Source organism: Globicephala melas, chromosome 15 (genome assembly GCF_963455315.2).
Source record: "Globicephala melas chromosome 15, mGloMel1.2, whole genome shotgun sequence".
In the NCBI taxonomy this organism is placed as follows: Eukaryota; Metazoa; Chordata; class Mammalia; order Artiodactyla; family Delphinidae; genus Globicephala; species Globicephala melas.
In genome coordinates this window covers 9,999,792-10,013,752 of record NC_083328.1, presented here as the reverse complement: position 1 = coordinate 10,013,752, position 13,961 = coordinate 9,999,792, and the positions used below count along the sequence as shown (strand labels likewise).

At 42.9% G+C, this 13,961-nt stretch overlaps 1 protein-coding gene across 8 annotated transcripts in view; it reads right to left on the bottom strand.

The window, feature by feature from the left end:
* Positions 1 to 13,487, bottom strand: part of GTF2I (general transcription factor IIi) — a 95,579-nt gene extending 82,092 nt beyond the window's left edge. For 7 of the 8 annotated variants that reach the window (XM_030871959.2, XM_030871962.2, XM_030871960.2 and 4 more), the window contains exon 1: positions 13,128 to 13,487. The gene's annotated coding sequence lies outside the window, so the exon portion shown is untranslated. Of the gene's footprint in view, positions 1 to 11,562; positions 11,656 to 13,127 lie in introns of all 8 variants that reach the window. The other variant, XM_060285826.1, reaches the window with a different exon arrangement.
* Positions 13,488 to 13,961: the final 474 nt, after the last annotated feature.

Sequence of the window (13,961 nt, the reverse complement as noted above, 5' to 3'; positions counted from 1 at the left end):
ATAAAAATGAACAAATAAGTAAATACTAAAGAAACACACACACGCACTACAGGAAACTAACTTAAAAAAAAAAAAAGATGAGCCCAATGTTAGACAAGAAAACGACTTCTGGGATTTGTACCACAATGTATTTATTCCCGATTTTCTTATCTCTGATGCTGTCTTGGTAAAGGAGGGGTGGTGTGGAAAGAAATGGGGATCTCTCTTTGTAAGGAAGGAGGCCATAATCCAAGGCAGAAAATCCGCAGTCAAGGAAACAGCTGGAAGGTATCCCTCCAGAGATGTGCTATCCAACATGGTAGCCAATAACCACAGGTAGTTACTTAAATTGAAATTAATCGAGATTAAGTAAAATTGAAAATTCAGTTCCTCAGTAGTCTTAGCCACAGTTCAAGTGTTTAGCAACCACATGTAGTTAGCGACTTTTGTAGTGAAGAATCACAGATACAGAACTTTTCCATTATCACAAAAACTATATTGCTATAGAAATTAAACTATGTTGAGTAAACTTTTAAATTCTCATGACCTCTTGAGCCACCACGGTAGCAGCTATAGCAAAAGAATGAACTAATAAATGGAAAAGAAACTTAAGGGAACATGAGCCAGGATACAAAGGCCAATCCCAACTGTGTGTGCATTCTTCACTGCCAATCTCCAAGGATTCTTTTTTTAAATTAATTTATTCATTTGTCTGCGTTGGGTCTTCGTTGTTGTGCGCAGGCTTTCTCTAGTTACTGCGAGCAGGGGCTACTCTTCATTGCGGGGTGCAGCCTTCTCATTGCGGTGGCTTCTCTTGTTGCGGAGGAGTACGGGCTCTAGGCACGCAGGCTTCAGTAGTTGTGGCGCGCAGGCTCCAGAGCGCAGGCTCAGTAGTGTGGCGCACAGGCCCAGCTGCTCCGCGGCATGTGGGATCCAACCGGACCACATGGGCTTGAACCCGTGTCCCCCACACTGGCAGACAGATTCCTAACCACTGCACCACCAGGGAAGTCCCAATCTCCAAGGATTATTGCTACAAGAGTATCCCCATAGAACAGAGTACCAATGTAGCCTGCCTGAGAAAAAGAACACAGAAAAGGAACAGAAGTACAGTTTTATGATATAGTAAAGTTAAAATGCATACACAAGACATCTGGGATGCAGATTCTCAGAATAAATTAGTAAAATTACAAAGAGCCTAACCCACTATGAGTACAGTGACCTTGCCTTAATGATCAACTAGCATCATCTACCTGTCATGTTACATATTCTTACAGAACAAGTTCTTTAAATAGCTGCATAATAGCCCACCGAAATGGAATCATACAATTTCTCTCAACATCTTCATAAAATTGGCTTTTGCCTTTTTATTTCTGTATTTTAAAAATTTAATACTGAAACATAGCATGAAAATCTTTATACCTCTTAATACATAATGCTAAAATGTTCCCATTGCTACCAGAAATGTTTAAAAACACTAAATTCATCAGTCTCACCAACATATTGGAGAACTATGACCTAATCACTATGAATACCTCATTATTACTAAAGCAGCTGAAATTCTTTGCTTACTAAAGAAACACTTTCGTAGTTTTATCATGTGTGTCTCTTCCTGAGTGGCTCATCTGCTGAGCGCCCTATGCCCGTTACTAAACTGGCCTCTGATGATGGCTGCACATTGCATAAACCGTCCGAATTCTGATAACTATTATGTGGACATAGCTCCTTCATTATTCAGCTTTTGTGTATGTGTATTTTAATTCTGTATTCTTAAATGCAATATTATTTGTTTCGAACAATTTAATTTTCATTTTGATTTAACCACATACATATTTATGAAATTCTTTGCTCATTCTTTCTTGCATCTCAGATTTTCCTTCTGCCTAAAGTTAATCCTTTACAGTTTCTTTCTAATGGCAAACTTACTGTTTGCTAAAAATTCTTTATTGTTGGAAGATACTTTCAACTAGGATAAGAATCTGGGTTGACAAATACTTCCTGTCAGCACACTGAGGTTATTTCATTATCTTTCGGCTTCCATTGTTGCTAGTCAGAAGTCATCTAGAATCTCTTTTAAAGGAAATCCCAATCCTCATCCTTGCTGTTTTTAAGATGTTTTCTTTGTCTATGGCTTTCTACAGTTTCACTCTGTATAGTGTGTGTGTAGTGTACATTTCCTTTTATTCAGTACATTTATCATTCACTGGGCTAAGGATTGTCATCTTTCAGTAGTGGCAAATTCTCAGCTATTATCTCTTCAGGTATTGTCTCTGTCCCATTGTCTACCTCCTATCCTACACAGAGACGCAGACTAAATGTATGCTAATCCTTAAATCTCTGACCCTCTTCTGAATTTTTCTCATTTTTCCTTCTTGACTTATCTTTCTTCTGACTTATCTTCCATTTCACTAATTCCTTCTTCTGTGCTTAAAACCACCCATCAGGTTTTTTATTTTGTTTATAATTTTCATTTATACAATTTCTATTTGTTGCCACGTCACATTTAAAGTTTCCTACTCCCTAAAGATTTTCAAGCTTGACATATTTCTTTAAACATAGTATGGGTAGTTGTTTTACAGTCTATGATAATTCAAAAATCTCAAGTCTTTGCAGGTGTATTTCTGATGTTTCTCATAGTTCTAGCTCAAACTCACGGTTCTCGTTCCCATGTATGCCTGATTGTCTTTTACTGTATGCTGGTCGTTTTACATTAAAACACTGTTTTAAATATGAGACCTATTATCTGGGAACAATACCTGCCTGGGATCACCATAATCCAAAGCTTCAGTTTCCTCGAATCACCCAGAAATGGTAACCCAGACCACAAATAGGGATGCAAGCTGGCTTATTTCTTAATCAGCCTTAACCAATTTGAGGTCTCCACTTATTGAGGGGAAGGGTCTATCTGTCCCCTGAATTTTGTGCAGATTCTGGGCTTTGATTTCAGCCTCTCATCTCACATGGTTTTCAAAACTCAAGTTCATATGGTGAAATTGGCAGATGCCCTTAGGGCAAAAGAGATTCCCACTTCTACCATTAGTTCTCATTTTCCTTTTTTTTTTTTTTTTTTTTAATTTTGCCTGCGCTGCAGGACTTGCAGGATCTTAGTTCCTGGCCAAAGCCATGCCCCCTGCAGCAGAAAAGTGAGGCGTCCTAACCACAGGACCACCAGGGAACTCCCTCATTTTCCTTTTAATATTAGCTTCTCATAATAGCTCTTCAAAATTCCTATCTTATCAACTTCTTGGTATTTTTACAAAAGTTTTGTTTTATAATTCTAGAACATTCTTATTAGTCCCACCAACTCTGGGAACCACAACTGACTTATAATAGTCTTCTATTTTCAAGAACAATTTATGAATTAGCCAGAACTATCTTACACTGCAAGGTTACAAATACGCAATTCAAACCACCGCAAGTGAACAAAGGAATTTTTATTGTTTTATTTAACTATTCAGCCTAAACATTGCACTGATTCTATACACAGCTAGATCAAGGAACACAAGAGATATCCTTAGAGTTCTCTCTATTCCCTCCCTGCAGGCCTCACTTCTTGAGCAGATGGGTTTCTTTCCTAAGACAATGATGGCCACACGCATCTTTATGCTTACCACACACCTATACTGTGATCCTAGAGGCAGCGTACTATCATATCTTCCTAATATTTTTTGCACAAAAGTTCTGGGGATTTGTGCCACGAGCCTATCCCAAGCCCACGTGGCTAGTCAGAACAAGATTACCTGGGATACACTGTTATTGGCAGTCTAGCCAGAACCACGTGGAATAGGAAGGTAAGCAGTTAAAAGGCAAAGCAGGACACTGTTATCAGGAGGAAAGGGTTGATAAAGTGTGCCAGTACACAAAAATAATAGCTACCAGAGTCCGTTCCATTTTCTTTCCCATTTTTTCAATTTCCTTAATTCTTCAATTCTGAACTTTTTTTTGACTTCATCTTTTGTCTCCCTGATTTGATTTTAATTCTCCTTTAAGTTCAAAGCTGAACTTAATTGGCCTGTTGCTGTTTCATCTTTTTATCTTTTATCCTGTCAGCTACTGTTTAATAGAAGCAATGCCTTCTTTTATGTCTCTGAAAACAGACTCCAGCCATTCTTTAAAATCCTCTTGTGTTTCTTATTGGAGATCCATTTCAGGAATTAGGTTCATCTGTGTCCTTACTGCACTGATCCATTCTACCTCAAAATAAGCCCATAATTAATTCCACGTAAGTGTTTTTATTTGACCCCACTTTTGCTTTTAATTTATTGATCCTTGCCGTTAATGCTGAACAGCAAAACAATAAAAAGAAATTTTACAGTGAGTCAAAGAGAACTCTAAAATACTTTCAGGGACCTTCCTGGTGGCGCAGTTGTTAAGAATCCGCCTGCCAATGCAGGGGGGCACAGGTTCGAGCCCCAGTCCGGGAAGATCCCACATGCTGCAGAGCAACTAAGCCCATGCGCCACAACTACAGGGCCTGCACTCTAGAGCCCCCAAGCCACAACTACTGAAGCCCGCGCACCTAGAGCCCGTGCTCCGCAACAAGAGAAGGCACCGCAAGGAGAAGCCCATGCACCACAATGAAGAGTAGCCCTGGCTCGCCACAACTAGAGAAAGCCCACGTGCATCAACGAAGACCCAAGGGAGCCAAAAATAGATAAATAAATTAGAACACTTTCACACAGGTCATCATCACTCTAACAAAAAATTGAGATTCTCAATATTTCTGATTATGTTGATTTCTAAAATATTCTAAATTTTCAACGTGTTTCTGCTTCAAATTAAGGTTCAGGTCAGACTTCAGTCCGTGGGAGGTGGGGGTGGGTGGGGACCCATAACACTGATCTTGCTTCTTTTATTCCATTTATGTCTTATTTCTTTTTTGTGTTATTATTTTGTTATTTGCAACAAACATTTCTCCATTTCAATCTCAAAACTTACAATCTTAGATAAAGAAGAAAATTCAAGGGATTTCCCTGGTGGCACAGTGGTTAAGCCTCCACGCTCCCAATGCAGGGGGCTGGGTTCGATCCCTGGTCAGGGAAACAGATCCCACATGCATGCCAAAACCAAGAGTTCGCATGCCACAACTAAGAAGCCTGCATGTCGCACCTAAGGAGCCCACCTGAAGCAACTAAGCCCCGGTGCAACCAAATAAATAAATATTAAAAACAAATAAACAAATCTGTCTCAGCCACTGCTGCCTCCTAAAAGAGCCTTCTTCTACAAGAGCCCTTTCAATGCATCGTGCTCCATAATTCTCTTCTCCAAACCAAGCATCCCCAGTTTGTCCTGTGCTTTACCTGTAACATGATTTCCAAAATATTCCTCAGCGGCACCATTCTCAAGATATTCTCTAGTTTGTCCAGGCAATGTCCCAGAAGTGGACAGAATATTTTGGATAAGATCAGTTTGCCAGAGACTACACTAGAACCTGTAACTCCCAGAATTTCCTTATTCCTTGCCTATTAACACAGAGGAATATTTTAATATGCATCTCTAAGAGTTTATCTCTATAGGCTTAATAGGTATTTTCAAAGGGAATAAATTAGGTTGGTGTTTCGTCAGAGGTTCCATTTTACAAACATTTAATAAAAGAATACAAAGTATCACAATTTATATTAATATGGTAACACATATATTTAACATATACACCTCAGCAAACAAGAGAAATAGAGCCAAAGAGACCATTTAGAAAGAAAATTAGAAATCCCTAAAACAAACCTTTGATCAAGATTGATTTTTAAAAGTCAAGGCTTTTAAGTTTTCATAGCAGGCTATGCTTACATTTTAAGATACTAAAATTTTTCTTTCTGCTGAAATAAAGCTGGTAATTTTATCAGTAAACACCAAGTGATCTCTCGAGAAGAAACAAAATACATTTGAAAGGTTAAGATTTGAAATGATCTCCAAGTGTGTTTATTTTTATACTTAAAACTTTATACCCTCTCCACCCCATTTCCAAAATACTGTTGAGACAGCTAACAAAAATAGCTAAATTTTATCTTTTTTTAAAAAGCCAGGTGAAGGGAAGAATGATAAAATTTTTAAAATGAAGGCATGGAAAGAGAATCTGCCCAAAGGTGGATCAAAGAAGTTCAATACTGAGTGTCACAGTAGCCAAAACACTGTCTCTGAAACAAACAAACAAACAAACACCTTATCAACTATTCAGGAAGACCCACAACTTTTCTTGGCACTAGTTTGAAATTTTTCACAAATGTGTAAGTTATACTTTTAAATTGATAGTGCAGATTTTTTAAAAGTAGCAGCTTTCTCTGCCAATACACAAAGAATGTGCCCCTTTGTCCTTACTTCAAATTTAAAAAACATTTGATAGTTGATAAGCTGGCTCACTTGTTCTTTTTCTAACTTTGTATGAATTGGAAGAGGAAATGAAAATCAAGTAACTGTGACCTAAAAGTTCCATCTTTATCTTTTTAATGTATTGTGCACAGAAAGCAGGCAACAGAGCAAAGCTATTATGAATGGCAGCTTTGGAATCATGCCAAATTCTGAATACAAGTCCTAGCTCCAATATTAGATATGGTTGACTGTGGGATTCTTTAATCCCAAATATACTAATCCGGAAAATGACAATAATATGTGTTCTTACCTCACAAGTTGGTATGAGAAGCTATTAAGTACCTGGCAGAGCGCTTAACACAAGCATTCAATAAATTGAGTAAGCATTTAATTTTGGTTTTTTAAATATTTATTTATTTGGCTGCGTCGGGTCTTAGTTGAGGCACACGGGATCTTCGTTGCAGCATGCAGGATCTTTAGTTGATCCATGCGGGATCCACAGTTGCAGCATGTGGGATTTTTAGTTGCAGTATGCAAACTCTTAGCTGCGGCATGTGGGATCTAATTCCCTGACCAGAGATTGAACCTGGGCCCCCTGCACTGGGAGCGTGGAGTCTTAGCCACTGAACCACCAGGGAAGTCCCAGCACTTAACTTTAAATTTAATTAGGGATTTCCCTGGTGGCAGAGTGGTTAAGAATCCACCTGCCAGCGCAGGGGACATGGGCTCGATCCCTGGTCCAGGAAGATCCCACATGCCACGGAGCAACTAAGCCCGTGCGCCACAACTACTGAGCTTGTGCTCTAGAGCCTGCAGGCCACAACTACCGAGCCCATGCACCACAACTACTGAAGCCTGTGCACCTACAGCCTGTGCTCCGCCACAAAGAGTAGCCCCCACTCGCCGCAACTAGAGAAATCCCACTCACAGCAACAAAGACCTGACGCAGCCAAAAATTTAAATAAAGTAAATTTAAAAAATTTTTAGTTACTTATTTTTAAAATACACATATATGTAATACCTATTTATCTACCAATAAACTCTCCAAATCCAAGCCTGACAAATGAAAATTTCCCAACTAGCTGCTTTAATTAATACTGCTAAATAAAATAACCTATTTTCTGATGGGGCAGGAAAAATAATAAGTTGTCAAAATAAATCACTGCTTTTTTTTTAACCATTTATTTTTATTTTTTTCCCAGCTATTTGAGATATAATTGACCTATAATATTGTGTAAATTTAAGATAAACAACAAATCACTGCTTTGAAATATAGTATGTGCACCTTTTAAAGCATACATCCAACAAGCATAAAAATTTGCTTGTATCAAACCTACTCCTCAAAGATTGCTTTACAATTTAAGTTTAAAAGTCACCTTGCGCTAAATACCAAAAAAAGTAAACTAGACTGAATATACAAACTGAACTAAGGAGTCTTTATTGTGAAGCTCTCAACAAACAACAGAATTTGCCCATACCAGCATTCTCCTAGAAATAGACTGTGTTCTGGGGGTTGTGTTCTGAGGGCATCACACAATACCTAACCCACCCAGAAGGCCTTCAATATGTTGGGTAAGTAGATAAATGAGTACTGTTCCAAATGTGGTAAGGGATCTCTTCTTTTCCAAAGCTTAAAACATAGACAATGAATAGTGAACAATAGTTCAAAGACTCATTTTGTTATTATAAAGAAAACTAATTTTCCTACACGTAAGACTACAAATAAAGAAAAAAATTATGAAGTGAGTATCTAGTTGGGTAAAGTGACTACCCCACTTACAACATACCCTAAGAAAAAGTACTCTAAAAGCTTTACAGAAGCAATCAACACAACAAAAATACATAATCAGAAAATAATTTTTAACATATAATAAAAAATACTATGGTCTCTAGAGACAGTGTATGCAAATGGAATCAAAACACACATCAATTTTCAAAAGTATGGGACCTATACAATCAGAAATCTTCACAGGCTCGGTCTAACCAGGGCTGATTTTAACCAAATACCCTAAATAGGATCAAACTCTTCATTACTCTCCACTTCTATAATTATACCATGATACAGTCATACACAGTACTTTAAACAAATTACCTCCTTTGCCATACTATAAAAACAAAAACTTTAAAAATCACTATAACAATCAAAAAGGATGGAAATTCTGACACATCCTAAAACGTGGATGAACCATGAGGACATTACGCTAAATGAAATAAACCAATCACAAAACGACAAATACTGTCCAAATAATTCCACTTGTATGAGGTACCTAAAACAGTCAAATTTGGGACTTCCCTGGTGGTCCAGTGGTTAAGACTTCACGCTTGCAGTGTAAGGGGCACCAGTTCCATCCCTGGTCAGGGAACTAAGATCCCACATGCCTCACAGCAGGTGCCAGGGGCTGGAGGGAAGAGGGAATGGGAATTACTCTTTAACGGGCAATTTCAGTTTAGGAATATGAAAAAGTCCTGGAGATGGATGGTGGGATGGCTGCTCAACAATGTGACTGTACAAACTGTGCACTTAACACTGTGTTAAGTTTTGTGTTATGTATATTTTACCAATTTTTTGCTACTTTTTTTTTTTTTGACCGTGCCACATGGTGTGTGCGGCCCCTGCAGTGGAAGCGCGGAGTGTTAACCACTGGACTACCAGGGAAGTCCCTACCACAATTTTTAAAACATCACTATAAAGGGACTTGCCATGTGGCGCAGTGGATAAGAATCCACCCTCCCAATGCAGGGGTCTGGGTTCAATCCCTGGTCAGGGAACTAGATCCCACACGCGTGCCGCAACTAAGGAGCCGGTGAGCGACAACTGAGGGGTCCGCCTACCGCAACTAAAACCCAGCGCAACCAAATAAATAAATATTAAAAAAAAAGAACCTATGTCTATACCCACTAAGCCATACTCCCTCTCTCTCAATTATAAATTCATTTTGCCTCAAGTTGCTTTTTAAATAAACGAATTCTTTTAAAATCCTCTATAATTTTTCATCAAGTTAAACCAAGGAACATGAGTCAATCCGCCATCAACTCTGACAGTCCCTGGTTATATGGAACTTTCTTACTTTCCCACTAGGTCTAAGTGTTTAAAGCAAAGGAGTAGTGCCAGAGACAGGCATGGGATATGAAGACAAGGATTGTAGAAACAAAGAGGAAAAAAGAAAAAACAGGGAAACTGCATCGTTGAGCATTCCAGTAAAGGAAAGACAAGAAAGAGGGTAAACAGTAAAGGAAGAAAGAGGAAAGAATGGAAAATGAAGAATATTAAGATAATACCTTCAGCGCTTCTGATCTATCCACGTGATTTTTTCTGTAATTTTCCCATAATTTTTAGTACATCCTCTAAAATCCTAATTCTTAATTTTACTCTCCCAGGCAGGTAGCCTCAGTTACACTTTGTTTAACCAAATTTTATTCTTCATATTGCTCTGCTGCCATTTAAAGCCCATTGATTACAAGGAAACTCAACTCTACAATTATAATGAACAACTGATTAATTGCATTTCCTACTTTCTTTCAGTTAGTAACAATGAATAAGCTTAACCCAAATAAATGTAGACAACTTTTGAAGAAAAATGGTACCAATGACCTTTGGTAAACTGCTATTAATAAAATTCATGGTATTTATCTTTCAGGTAGATTACCTCTAATGCATTTCGGGAAGAGTGAAATACCATGCTCAAGGGGTATTACTTCTCAAACAACTCTTCAAAAAATGCTTTCCCTTAGATATACATAAAAATTACTTATCAGCATCTGTTTAAGCCAGTGATTAAGACAAGTTCATGTTAATTATACCACAGCAGTTATATGAAAAGGATTGCAATATTTTAAAAATTCATGTTTTCAATGTAGAAAGAAACAATGGTAGAACTGAATTAGGTAGAATGCAATGCAAATAGCTACACACCAGTAATAACAGAAAAGCTTAAGTGTTTTATTTACTGCTCCTTCAGATAATAACAACCCGGAGCAGGGACCTCGTCTTTTATATTTTATGTTTTGGAACACACCACTGATCTATGGATCATCAAAAAAATGATATGAGAGACTTCCCTGGTAGCGCAGGGGTTAAGAATCCACCTGCCAATGCAGGGGACACGGGTTCGATCCCTGGTCCAGGATCACATGCCGCGGAACAACTAAGTCCGCGTGCCACAACGACTGAAACCACGCGCGCCCTAGAGCCCGCCTACTGCAACTACTGAAGCTCGCGCACCTAGAGCCTGTGCCCCACAAGAGAAGCCACCGCAATGAGAAGCTGCGCACCACAACGAAGACCCAACGCAGCCAAAAAATAAATAAACAAAATTTTAAAAATGATAGATTACCGTAAGCTAATCCCACTCCTACCTGATTTGAGCTTACTCACTTTCCTCCGACAGAAATCCATTACACCAAAAAAACTAAAAATCATTCTCACCAAGACTTGTGCCCCAAGAAAAAGAAGCCCAAAGCCTACATTTTAATGACAAAGTCTTTGTAGCCATTTTCTTAAAACTTAGCCAAATCCTTGGTGCATGGAACTGGCGGGAGGGTGGAGTTAGGGAGCCCCAGCTGCTCTGCCTGCCCCGGCCTGGCCCAGCCTACCTCAGTTCCAAGCTCAGGCCCTATCTTTAGACTCTGGTGGGGATAGGATGCTTTAGGCATCACTTGAAAGACATAAGTTCCTGTGCCATGAAAAAATAAATGAATGAGAGAGGGAAAAAGCCGAGATTAGATTTCTAATTGTATTCTGTACTCAAATCCATGGCTCCTTTATAAACTGGAGACCTGTTTAATTTTGTAACCAACACTATGAAAAATTCTTAACTCTCAGTTTTCCAAGCAATCTACAGTAAGCAGTACGAATTACTTTTGGTTCTTTAAGATCTCATTTTAAAGTAATGAAGAGCAAGCATCTAGAATAAACTTCCCTCAGAACTTAACTTCCTCCGGTAGTGAACAGCTCTCAAAGCGTCTGTCCTGGGAGCGGCAGCAGCACCTGGGAACTCGTTAGAAACGCAAATTTTCCGGCCCCACCCCAGACCTGCAGAATCAGAATGTCTGGGGTGGGACCCAGCTATTGTGTTTTAACAAGCCCTCCAGGGGAGGATGATGCTTGCTTGGGTTTTCAGAACCACTGGCTTAGGGGTGAAGAGTCATACTGCCTAGGTTCAAATATTCGATTCAAGGTTTACTTGCTGGGTAACCAAGAGGTAATTACACAGCTTCTCTAGTCTTGTTCCTCATCTATAGGAACGGGGTTGTTATGAATATTAAATAAGAAAAACATACCTTAAGTGCTTAAGAGCGATGCCAGGCATATAAACATTATTCAAGCGTTAGCTGTCGCTAGTAATATAAACAAAGCACTTTGACGGCTGTAGACTGGAAGGGGGAGAAAGACAAAGACGGAAAAGGTTTAATCCCTACCCGCTCCAGGAGTTTAATACCTAGTGTCTAGGTCAGACACGTGTATCTAAAGCATAACCAAACACACTCCAAGAGGAAATAAAGACGCCAGCCTAGGAGGGGCAAACAAGTTGATTGTATGAAGAAGCAACAAATTCTGACCCAACGTTAAAAGATATGGCTTTAAAGTAATTGCATGTGAGCAAAAGAGTTCCACAGCCTCAAGCGAAAAAAAAGTCATTCCAGCCTACAGGTGTGAGCCAAGATCCCAAGAAGCGGGAGAAACTGAAGTGCAAGGCAGTAGACTACAGTGGCTGGAAAACGGACAAAGCAAAAATATGTAGTAGGAAATAAAATCGGATATCCCAAATCCTAGGGCTTAGCGGGGAGGAGTGCGGGGGGAACACCCGGCCTCCTCAGGGCACTCTACGGCACTCTCATTTGCAAACTTCCCCTTTTGTTTCCTTAACTCCCGGAGACCACTTTTATGCAGTGGACCATCAAGCCATTGTCTGCAGCAAAGTTGAATGCAGGAAGGTGAGAAGTCTGACCGGAGGCCCGCATTCCGAAGAGTGAGCACCACATCAACAGGACCCAACATCTGAACATTCTCAGACGCAAATGAGCGCAAAACCGTAACATTAAACACAAAAAAGAAACTCGCTATTAAAAGGCAAAACTTGGATAAGCACAAGTAGCGGGGAAAGAGGGCAGTTTTGTCTTCTTCCCTGAACCCCCGACCGGGTGCTGGTAGAATCCAGACGGCTTATTTTCACAGCCTGCAGTCTGAGGTTTTCCTTCCGGTCATTGTGTTTATTTCCCCAAAAGAGCAGGCCCCGTGGGGCAGGCGCGCCGGCCGGGCCGGGGACAAAGCCCACTCCGGGCTCCACCTGGGCGCGGGTAGGGGCGGGCAGGGGCAGCGGCGAGGAGGGGCGGTGCTCCGGGGCCCGCCCGCCGGCCCGCAGTTACCAGGCAGCGCGGCACCGCCCCCGCCGCCCGCCGGCCAATCCGGCGCGTCTGCTGCCCGGGCGCACGAGCCCCGGAGACACCAGGCCGAGCGCGACCCCACGGCTCGGGCCTGGCACCGCGCGCGCACCCGCATCGCCGGAGCCGGCCAATCAGCGGCCGGGCATGCGCAGCCCGCAGGCTCGCTCGCGCGCGGGCCTCACGCGTGAGGGGCCCCCCCACGCCGCGCCGGCGCGCGCGCCCCTCCCCCACGCACCCAGGCGCGCGCGTGCAACTGTCGTCCCCCGCGACCGCGTCTGCTCCTGCCCCACCCCCAACGCCGGCGGGCCGGGATGGGGGGGGACCTGTGGCCCCCAACACGGCCGCCGACGGTCCCCGGACCCCTGTCAGTGCAGGCCCCAGAGGGAGCGAGTCTCAAATAAAGACCGTGCTCGCGATGGCAACCGGGGCGGGGGACCGGAGATGAGGCGACAGGGACTCACCCGAGTGCAGCCGCCTCCAGGCAGCGCCGGGGCCGGGGGTGCTGAAGGGAAGCGAGTGTGGGCCGCGCGCGAACTGCGGCTGCGGCGGAGCACCCTCGGGCTGAGGCTGGCTGGCGAGCGGGCAGGAGGTGAGAGGGCGAGGGGCCCGAGCGTCTCGGCCGAGCTCCTGTCACCGCCGCATGGCCGCCCCGGCAGGGCCTCGCTCAGCGCCTAGATCCGCTCACAGGGGACCGAGGGATAGGCCGGGGTAACCGCGGCAGGCGGGCAGCCACGGCTAGAGAGCGCGTGCGGGAAAGCGGGGGGGCGATCGGCGGCCCCTTTCCTCTGCTCTCCGAGCTTCTCTCTCACCCTCCTCCTCTTTTTTTTTTTTTTTTTTTTGTTCCTCGAAGGCGCGCTGCGCGTGCGCACCCGCAACACCGCCCAGCGGGAGTTGTAGTCTCTGATTCGTCCCCACCAACGCGACGGCGGGGGCAGTGGACTACGACTCCCAGGAAGCCTCGCGCCAACAAGCCCAGAGCCCGAAGACGCGGCGAGCGCGGCGCCCGGCCCTCTCGGGCAAGGACTGTCAATGGAGGCGCGGGTGGTGGGAGCGAGGAACATGGCTGCACCTGGGGCCTGCGCTGCTGCTCGGGTGGGGGAGGGGAGCCGGGGCGCAGGGATGAAAATCCAGGCCAGGAGAGCTCCAGCCTGCTCCCTGCCGCTCTGCAGCTGGCCTCAGCCACGGTCCAAGGCTCGCACTCACTCTTGCACCCGAGATTCCTTGCAAATTGAGAGGCCGGACCACTGCAAAGGCCGGAGAGTCCCAGGACGGCCTGCCGCCTTCCATGCTCCGCC